This window comes from Thamnophis sirtalis, unplaced genomic scaffold, assembly GCF_051295495.1.
Source record: "Thamnophis sirtalis isolate CommonGarterSnake01/CBP01778 unplaced genomic scaffold, rThaSir2_p1.2 scaffold_3, whole genome shotgun sequence".
Classification (NCBI taxonomy): domain Eukaryota; kingdom Metazoa; phylum Chordata; class Lepidosauria; order Squamata; family Natricidae; genus Thamnophis; species Thamnophis sirtalis.
Window position 1 is genome coordinate 168,745,623 of NW_028261383.1, and position 9,290 is coordinate 168,754,912.

Consider the following 9,290-nt stretch of genomic DNA (forward strand, 5'->3'; position numbering starts at 1 on the left):
GCTTCCATTCCCCCTTCTTTCTCCCCTCCTCCCACTCTGCTGGATTCACACCTTGACCCGGAAAGTCATTTGTTTGGCTATGGCTATAGTGCATGAGCCCAACTTTTCTGGTTGGTAAACTTCGACTTATGTGGCTTAGTGCAATAGTGTTAATGGACCTAGCAAATTTTGGTTATTTATTTTATGTTGTCATTAGTTGCAAAGTCGTGTCTGACCCATCACGACCCCATGGACAACGTTCCTCCAGGCCTTCCTGTCCTCTACCATCCTCTGGAGTCCATTCAAGCTCACGCCTACTGCTTTGGTGACTCCATCCAGCCACCTCATTCTCTGTCGTCCCCTTCTTCTTTTGCCTTCAATCGTTCCCAGCATGAGGCTCTTCTCCAGTGAGTCCTTCCTTCTCATTAGGTGGCCAAAGTATTTGAGTTTCATCTTCAGGATCTGGCCTTCTAAAGAGCAGTCAGGGTTGATCTCCTCTAGGACTGACTGGTTTGATCACCTTGCAGTCCAAGGGACTCGCAGGAGTCTTCTCCAGCACCAGAGTTCAACGGCCTCAATTCTTTGGCACACTCAGCCTTTCTTATGGTCCAGCCATAAGAAGAGGGGTTCAGGTAGTCCTCAACATACACAATTGAGCCCCAAATTTAGCTTGCTAAGCCAGGAAGTTGTTAAGTGAAATTCGCCCCATTTTACGACCTTTTTTGCCACATTTGTTAAGGGAATCGCTGCCGTTGTTAAGCTAGTGGATTCCCGATTGATTTTGTTGGTCTGAAGGTCGCAAAAGTGGTTTGCGTGACTCCAGGACACTGCAGCCACCCTAAAATGTGAGTCAGTTGTTAAGGGTCCGAATGTAAACCCCATGACCACGGGGGGCTGTTGCGATGGTCATAAGTGTAAAAAATGGTCACTTTTTTCCAGTGCCGTTGTATCTTTGAAACGTCACTAAGTGAACTTTGGCAAAGGCGAGGACTATCTGTGTTCAGTCCGGCCGCCGGATCTTTGAATGTGCAACCTGCACAAGTTTTAAGACGACTCCAGTTCTGTAATGACCAGCTCATTTTTGTATCTGTCCTTCCTCAAAATATGAATGGGAAGAAACAGCATAGATCAAGGGTCCCCTAACTTGGCAACTTTAAGACTTGTGGACTTCAACTCCCAGAATTCTCCAGCCAGCAGAGGTGGCGCAGTGGTTAAATGCAGCACTGCAGGCTACTTCAGCTGACTGCAGTTCTGCAGTTCGGCTGTTCAAATCTCACCGGCTCAGGGTTGACTCAGCCTTCCATCCTTCCGAGGTGGGTAAAATGAGGACCCGGATTGTTGTTGGGGGCAATATGCTGACTCTGTAAACCGCTTAGAGAGGGCTGAAAGCCCTATGAAGCGGTATATAAGTCTAACTGCTATTGCTATTGCTAAGTCCACAAGTCTTAAAGTTGCCAAATTTGAAGACCTCTGACATAGATGCAAAGAACACTTCTTCCATTGTAGTTTCTTTATTGACCTTTGCTCCCTGGGGATTTGGTGCTGGTGGCTCATTGGGTTACTCTGGTGGGCTGCCAAGATCAGGACTACCATTAAAGGCCAACCAAGATATTTAGAATGTTCTGTACTCCCCTGGTGCCATCTGGTGGCCATTGGATTTTTTGTGTCTCCAATCTGTTCACCCGATTTAATGTTCATTTAACAATGGCTTTCTTCCTTGGATTTGATTCTGGCATAGTGTTCCCATTACCTTACCAATAAAACAGATCTTTACCCTGGTTTAATTGTTTTCCTGTACATTGCAGAGAGTTGGAGGATCAATATATTGCCTTCCAAACCCATAATTCTTGGATTCCGTGTACTTGCATCCGAATCTTGCTCCAGAATTCTAAATTGTTATGGGCTATTTTTTAGCTACGCTGTCCATATTCACCCTTAGTTTTAATTTAGTACTGGATTCAGGTATCCGAACATGGGCCTGCCACATGGGCTTTCAAAGTTCTGTTTCCCGAAGAGATGTTTTTTGAGAAAGGTTTGTGCGAACTCCACACCGATGATTTCCAGAATGCTATAAATTTCAAAACATCTTTTTAAATGAAAGTTTTGTATACACAACTAGTCCAATAATCTTTGCATGTGTTCATAGCTACTGCTGTGGGGAGAAGGAAAGGAGAGAGGATTGGACAGGAGACTGAGATTGATAAGCAGAAGAAATGTTAAGACAGATAAACATCCCTTTGTAACCCTCCAAAGGACACAGATAAACTCCAAATGCTTCAAGGACCCTTTAAAACAGGGATGTCAAACTCACATTCATTGAGGGCTGCATCAGGGTTGTGTTTGACCTCAGGGGAGCTGGGGTGAGCATGGCCAGGCTTATCACTTGTGTCGGCGGCCCCTGTGGCAGCCCGAGCACTCTGCCAGGGAAAATCAGCTCCCAAGCTCCATTTTCAGGTGCAACAGCCTCCTGCAACCCTCTGCCAGCAAAAACGGAGCTCCAGAGGGCCACCCACAGAATAGCAATAGCAATAGCAGTTAGACTTATATACCGCTTCATAGGGCTTTCAGCCCTTCCTAAGCGGTTTACAGAGTCAGCATATCGCCCCCACAGTCTGGGTCCTCATTTTACCCACCTCGGAAGAATGGAAGGCTGAGTCAACCCTGAGCCAGTGAGATTTGAACAGCCAAACTGCAGATAACAGTCAGCTGAAGTGGCTGCAAGCTCCGTTTTTCCTGGCAGAGGCACCATGGGCTGGTCCCTCACTGTTTCCAGAGTGGCCCTGCAGGCCACATCTAAGCACCCATGGGCCGTATCTGGCCCCCAGGCCTTTAGTCTGACATCCCTGCTCTAAAAGAAATGACCAGCTGTCTGCCAGGAATATAAATCCTTCCATTCGCAACTATCCTGTCAGAGCTGAGATATATTCTTACGTGACCCAAGAAATGCGCACACGACAAAGGCGTGCCGACAAAACCGCGGCTAGAAAACCGTGACGTCGAAATCACGCCCACAACAGCGCACCGACAAAACCGCGCCCACAAAAGCACGATTAGGGTTAAGGTAAGGGTTAGGGTTAGGGTTAGGGTTAGGTTCAGGGTTAGGTTTAGGGTTAGGTTTAGGGTTAGGGTTATTATGCTGTTTTCGTGTTGTTTCTTGAAGGCACGCTTTTGTTGGTGCGCTGTTGTGGGCGCGATTTCGACGTTGCAGTTTTCTCGCCGCGGTTTTGTCGGCGCGCTTTTGTCGTGTCCGCATTTGTCGGTGAACCATATTCTTAATGTCCCTAGGCTTTGATCAAGCAAAGCAAGTAGTAATTAATAGAATGAAGGACATGGAGTTCCAAGAAGAACTACATAGGTTGCCTCTCCACAGTAGGGACAGAATCAAACAGGGTGTGTGGGAATCGGCAAGATATCTAAATGACCTGATCTCCCCAAAACAAAGAATAGCTTTCTTCAGAGCCAGATTTAACATTCTTCCTTCAGCATTCCTCCAGGGCAGGTATAAGAGAACACCTATAGCAGAACGGGTTTGTATATGTGGTAAAGGAGAAGTGGAAGATAATTCACATGTTCTATTACACTGCGAGCTATACAGAGCTTGTAGGTCTGCACATATTCTCCCCTAATTAGAGAGATTGCCAGGGAGGGCAGACCATTTTTATCTAGGCTTTCTCCTCCAGGACACTAACCCGGTTACCACGTCTGCAGTGGCAAAGTTCTGTGCGGCTGCAATGTCCATAAGAACAAAATTGGCTACAGAAGTATAGTTGTCATCTGGTTCCAATTATCTGGACGTATCTCTTTGGACCATTGTATTTACTCCTATACTTAACAGCGGTGCACCCAGGGAGTGACCCGAACAATCTGATAACATGTATGTTATTTTCCATTTTTAACATCAATACCTTTTAATTATATCTTAATGTCAGTACTTTTTAACATAGTGTAAAAACTAATATGTATTGCTGGTCTTTGACCGTAATAAAGATTTACTTACTTACTTACTTACTTACTTACTTACTTACTTACTTACTTACTGTGACCCCCTCCTCCATCCAGTAACAAAAGCCAAGACAAGCTTAACTAGAATGTACTTTAATAGCAAGAAACCAAAACCTCGGTGGCTGAAAGCCAAGCATAACAAACAGATAAGGACCTTGGCAGCAACTCAGACAAACCTTGGCAGCAATCCAGCCTGCCAAGTTAGTTACAAGAGTTCTCTTTAGTCAATGCGTTGACTTCTGCAAGAGGGGCGTATGCACAAGCAGTCTTTTTTATAGTCTGGAGAGGAGCCTAATGACCACCAGCTGAGCGCAATTACCTCCTATACTTGCGTAATTGTTTCTGACGCCTATTAGCTCTTCAATTCCGGGCATCCAAGAACAATTCACTGCTGGCTTCTGGATCACTCTCCCTTGTCTCCTCCCCACTGGTCTAAGGCTCAGGCGCCACCTGGTGGCCAGCCAGTCTCTCTGCGCCCTGCTCAGAGTCGGAACCCTGTCTAGGATCCTCTACATCCTCCAGAGCCGACTCATAGGGCCCCTCGCTGTCGGAGTCTGGTGGCAGCTCCAACGGCTCCTGCTGGGCCACAACACTTACTTACTTACTTACCTGTCAGAGCTGAAGAAGCTTCTTGGCTGAGAAGCAACCCCCTCCCCCCCCCCAAGAAAGTCCAGTTGCTTCCTGAAAAAGCACTTCTAAGACAACCTTGACCTGGATGACTAAGAATTTCTACAGATTCCTTTGTTACCTGCCTACGAATATTGAATACGACCACAATGGGCTTTTCAACCAAGGATACGGAACAGCAGTGAAATGTGCCAACACTACAGGTTCATCTGCACAGCAATGTGCTTTCCTCCCACCCTAGAGATAGGAGAAAAGCAAGCCAGTGGGGGAGAAAAAAGCTTCCCCCACAGATTTTTCTTTCGCTGTGCCTTAGCAACACGGTCAGGATTGCTGCTGCTCTCATAGAAAATAATGTGGGTTACTTTCAGGTGACAACCAGGTCCCCTCTGGGCTAGGAAGAAAGGCATCTCGATTTGTGGCGCAGTGGTTAAATGCAGCACTGCAGGCTACTGCTAGATCAGCAGGTCAGCGGTTCAAATCTCACCGGCTCAGGGTTGACTCAGCCTTCCATCCTTCCGAGGTGGGTAAAATGAGGACCCAGATTGTTGGGGGCAATATGCTGACTCTCTGTAAACCGCTTAGAGAGGCCTGAAAGGCCTATGAAGCGGTATATAAGTCTACTGCTATTGCTATTGCTATTGCTACTGTGGCGAGTCCCACCTCTGGTCCTAAAGTGGGAGGCTTGACTGGAGCCGGTTTGGCGTTTCCCCAAGTCTTCTTTGATTAAGAAGCCATGAAACGTTTTGTAGGGTTAGATCTCTGGGTTGGATTCAGTGGGGCTTCTGTTCCAGTGAAATTTCCCGTAGGATGACATTGGGGAAGGTAAAGAAAACATGGTGTTGAATTTGCTGGCTGAGGATACAATGCAATGCAATGCAATGCAATGCAATGCAATGCAATGCAATGCAATGCAATGCAATGCAATGCAATGCAATGCAATGCAATGCAATGCAATGCAATGCAATGCAATGCAATACAATACAATAGCAGAGTTGGAAGGGACCTTGGAGGTCTTCTAGTCCAACTCCCTGCCTAGGCAGGAAACCCTATACCGTTTCAGACAAATGGCTATCCAACATCTTCTTAAAGACTTCCAGTGTTGGGGCATTCACAACTTCTGGAGGCAACTTCTGTTCCACTGATTGATTGTTCTAACTGTCAGGGAATTTCTCCTCAGTTCTAAATTGCTTCTCTCCTTGATTAGTTTCCACCCATTGCTTCTTGTTCTATCCTCATGTGCTTTGGAGAATAGTTTGACTCCTTCTTCTTTGTGGCAACTCCTGAGATATTGGAACACTGCTATCATGTCTCCCCTAGTCCTTCTTTCTATTAAACTAGACATACCCAGTTCCTGCAACCGTTCTTCATATGCTTTAGTCTCCAGTCCCCTAATCATCTTTGTTGCTCTTCTCTGCACTCTTTCTAGAGTCTCCACGTATTTTCTACATCGTGGCGACCAAAACTGAATGCAGTATTCCAAGTGTGGCCTTACCAAGGCATTATAAAGTGGTATTAACACTCCACGTGATCTTGATTCTATCCCTCTGTTTATGCAGCCTAGAACTGTGTTGGCTTTTTTGGCAGCTGCTGCACACTGCTGGCTCATATTTAAATGGTTGTCCACTAGGACTCCAAGATCCCTCTCACAGTTACTACTGTTGAGCAAGGTACCACCTATACTGTACCTGTGCATGGTATTACAATTAATTGCTGTCTGGTTGTGCAAAATTGAAGAGGTGCAACAAATGAAGTGCCATTGCCTGGCCAAAGAGAAAAAGGTAGCCGCATTACGCTGAAGTTGTAAAAACCACTGCATGTGTACTACAATATTAAATTCAATAGTTACCTGAGGCTCTGCTTAGGGAAGGAACTAAATCCAAAGTATGTTTCCAGTAGTTGGAATATTTCAAAGGCTCAGAAGTGACATATTTTTCATGAAGGCTGTACAGTACAACAACAGAGTGAAAATATACCGTATATACTCGAGTATAGGCCAACCCGAATATAAGCCGAGGCACCTAATTTTACCACAAAAAACTGGAAAAGTTATTGACTCGAGTATAAGCCTAGGGTGGGAAATGCAGCAGCTACCGGTAAATTTCAAAAATAAAAATAGATACCAATAATGTTTTTGAATATTTATTTCAAAGAAAAACGGTAAACTAGCGGTGTATTCAATGAAATACTTCACTCACCTCATGATGCTGATGTCCCGCTGTGATGATGATGTCCCGTGCAGCCGCGGGAGCAATGTCCCGCCTCCTATGACACACGGCACAGTGATTCCTATCATTGGATCACTGTACCAGAGGAGGTGGGACATCGCTATGTGGCTGCTTGCCATAACAAGGAGGAGGTGGGACATCGTTGCAGAGCGGCAGGAGGGGGAGGAAGGGGAATCATAAGACAGCCCTGCATTACATTAGAACGTGAGGAGGGGGGATGGTGCGGTGCGCGCTGCGCGGCAAACTGACACAGAGGGAGGGGAAACTCACAGGGGCGCCGGGCCATTCACGAGAGTCACCCAGCGGCATGGCCCCGCCCCTTTTTCTCCATTTCGGGCAAATTTTTCACTGACTCGAGTATAAACCGAGGCGGCTTTTTTCAGCCCAAAAAGTGGGCTGAAAAACTCGGCTTATACTTGAGTATATACGGTAATACTTTAGTTTTCAATTTTCCCCGAAGCTCTTGTTTCTTGGCCATTGATAGACATTCCATAGATGAAAAACAATAGAGGATAATAAAAGCATGGCCATGATGGAATGCGAGGAGAAGAAAGTCCAACCTTCTGTCCCCAACCACCCAGATCTCAATAAGGCTCTGCATTTACTACCCAATGAATGGAGCTTCCATTCAGGAAATCAAGAATCAAGCAATGGACTGCAACAGAAATGAGAAAATATTGGTAGATTGCAAAAAAAGAAAAGAAAAGAAAACACCTCAGGCAGGTAAGCCACAATTGTTTCTGGTGCAGAAAATAATTTTTGTTAAATCAATTAACTGTGATTTTTGTATACGTTTTTAGAATTGTCAGTCTTCAGAGTTCTATCCAACTGTAGTTTCTTTTTACTTTTTCCAGGTAGAATTTCTGCCGCTACCACCACTGCAGATTTATTTTGCATAGCTACTTCACACATGAATGTACATGGCTTGTAATTATTGCTCATTTCAATCTGGTTCACCAGGTTGCCTCACCTCCTGTACCAGGAAATGCCTCCTGTTCCTCTTTCCCCTTATCAGGGCAGTCACAGTGGCAGCACAATGATCTTACACTCAACGTCCACTCTTAAATTGTGTGGTAAAACTGCCCCCAAGCAGCCTTTTAAGGTTTCACTCCAGTGGTGGGCTTCAAATTTTTTTAGAACCTCTTCTGTGGGTGTGGCCTGCTTTGTGGGAGTGGCTTGCCAGCCATGTGACTGGGTAGGCGTGGCCAACTTGTAAAATGTGGTGAAACTCATTTAACAATGCTCTTGCTTAGCAACCAAAATGTTGGCTCAGAAACCCTGGCATTTGAAGCACGCAAGTCTTAAAGCTGTCAAGTTACAAGACCCTTGCACCCCTAACCCTTTAGAAAAAACCCCCCAGGGGTGTTCAAACTTGACAGCTTTAAGACTTGTGGACTTCAACTCCCAGAATCCCTCCTCTCGCTCTTCATCTTGATGATGTGCAGATGGGTGGGAGGAGGGAGCTGGTACCGGTTCTAAATGGCACTGTAGATTTGTGGAATCTCTTCTATAGAAGAGGTTAGAACTGGCAGGATCCCACCCCTGTTTCACTCTGAAGAGCCCTTTCTTAGTGTAAAGCACTGGGCCATGCAAAGGCTCTCTATGATGGGTAGGGGGTAGCCAAGAAATTTTAGGCAACCCTTCCAATGATGTGTTTCTGCTCCTACCAGCTGGCTTCATTGGTGTTAGGAGAGGAAGGGTGTCCCAACCAGGTTAAGACAAGTATATTCATGATTATGACAAAGTCAACTGATTTGGGAATATGCCAGTTGACGTTTTCCCCTCAAGCTCTTCTGCTGCTTAGGAGAGGTGAGGTAACAATGAAGGTAGATAGACTCTAGGCGGGGTGGTGCTCATCTCCGTTTCAAAGCCCAAGAGCCATTGCTGTCCAAAGACATCTCCATGGTCATGTGGCTGGCATGACTAAATGCCGAAGGTGCATGGAACGCTGTTATCTTCCCACCAAAGGTGGTTTGAAGATATCTTCTCAGCCCTCTTTCTTTGTTTTTTAAAATATATTTTTATTTTCAAAACAAACATACAAATCCTCCTTCTTTACATACTGTAGAAAGTGTATCAGTTGGTTCCAAAGCTTTTGTGCATCTCTTCCACCATCATCAAATATAATTCATATTAATTCTAATATCTTAACTCGGATATTTATTATATTACCATCATCATACCTCTACTTTTATTTGACTATGATTATTTAAACATCCTTCATCATAAAATACACCAAGATTTAATACATAACCACATACTGGCATACTGGTACTTGAGAGACCGCCTACTGCCAATCACCTCCACTCGACCTATTAGATCCCATCGATTAGGCCTCCTCCGAGTCCCATCTGCCGGTCAATGTCGACTGGCAACTACGCGGAGGAGAGCCTTCTCGGTGGCAGCTCCGACCCTATGGAACGATCTCCCCGTGGAGATTCGTACCCTCACCACCCT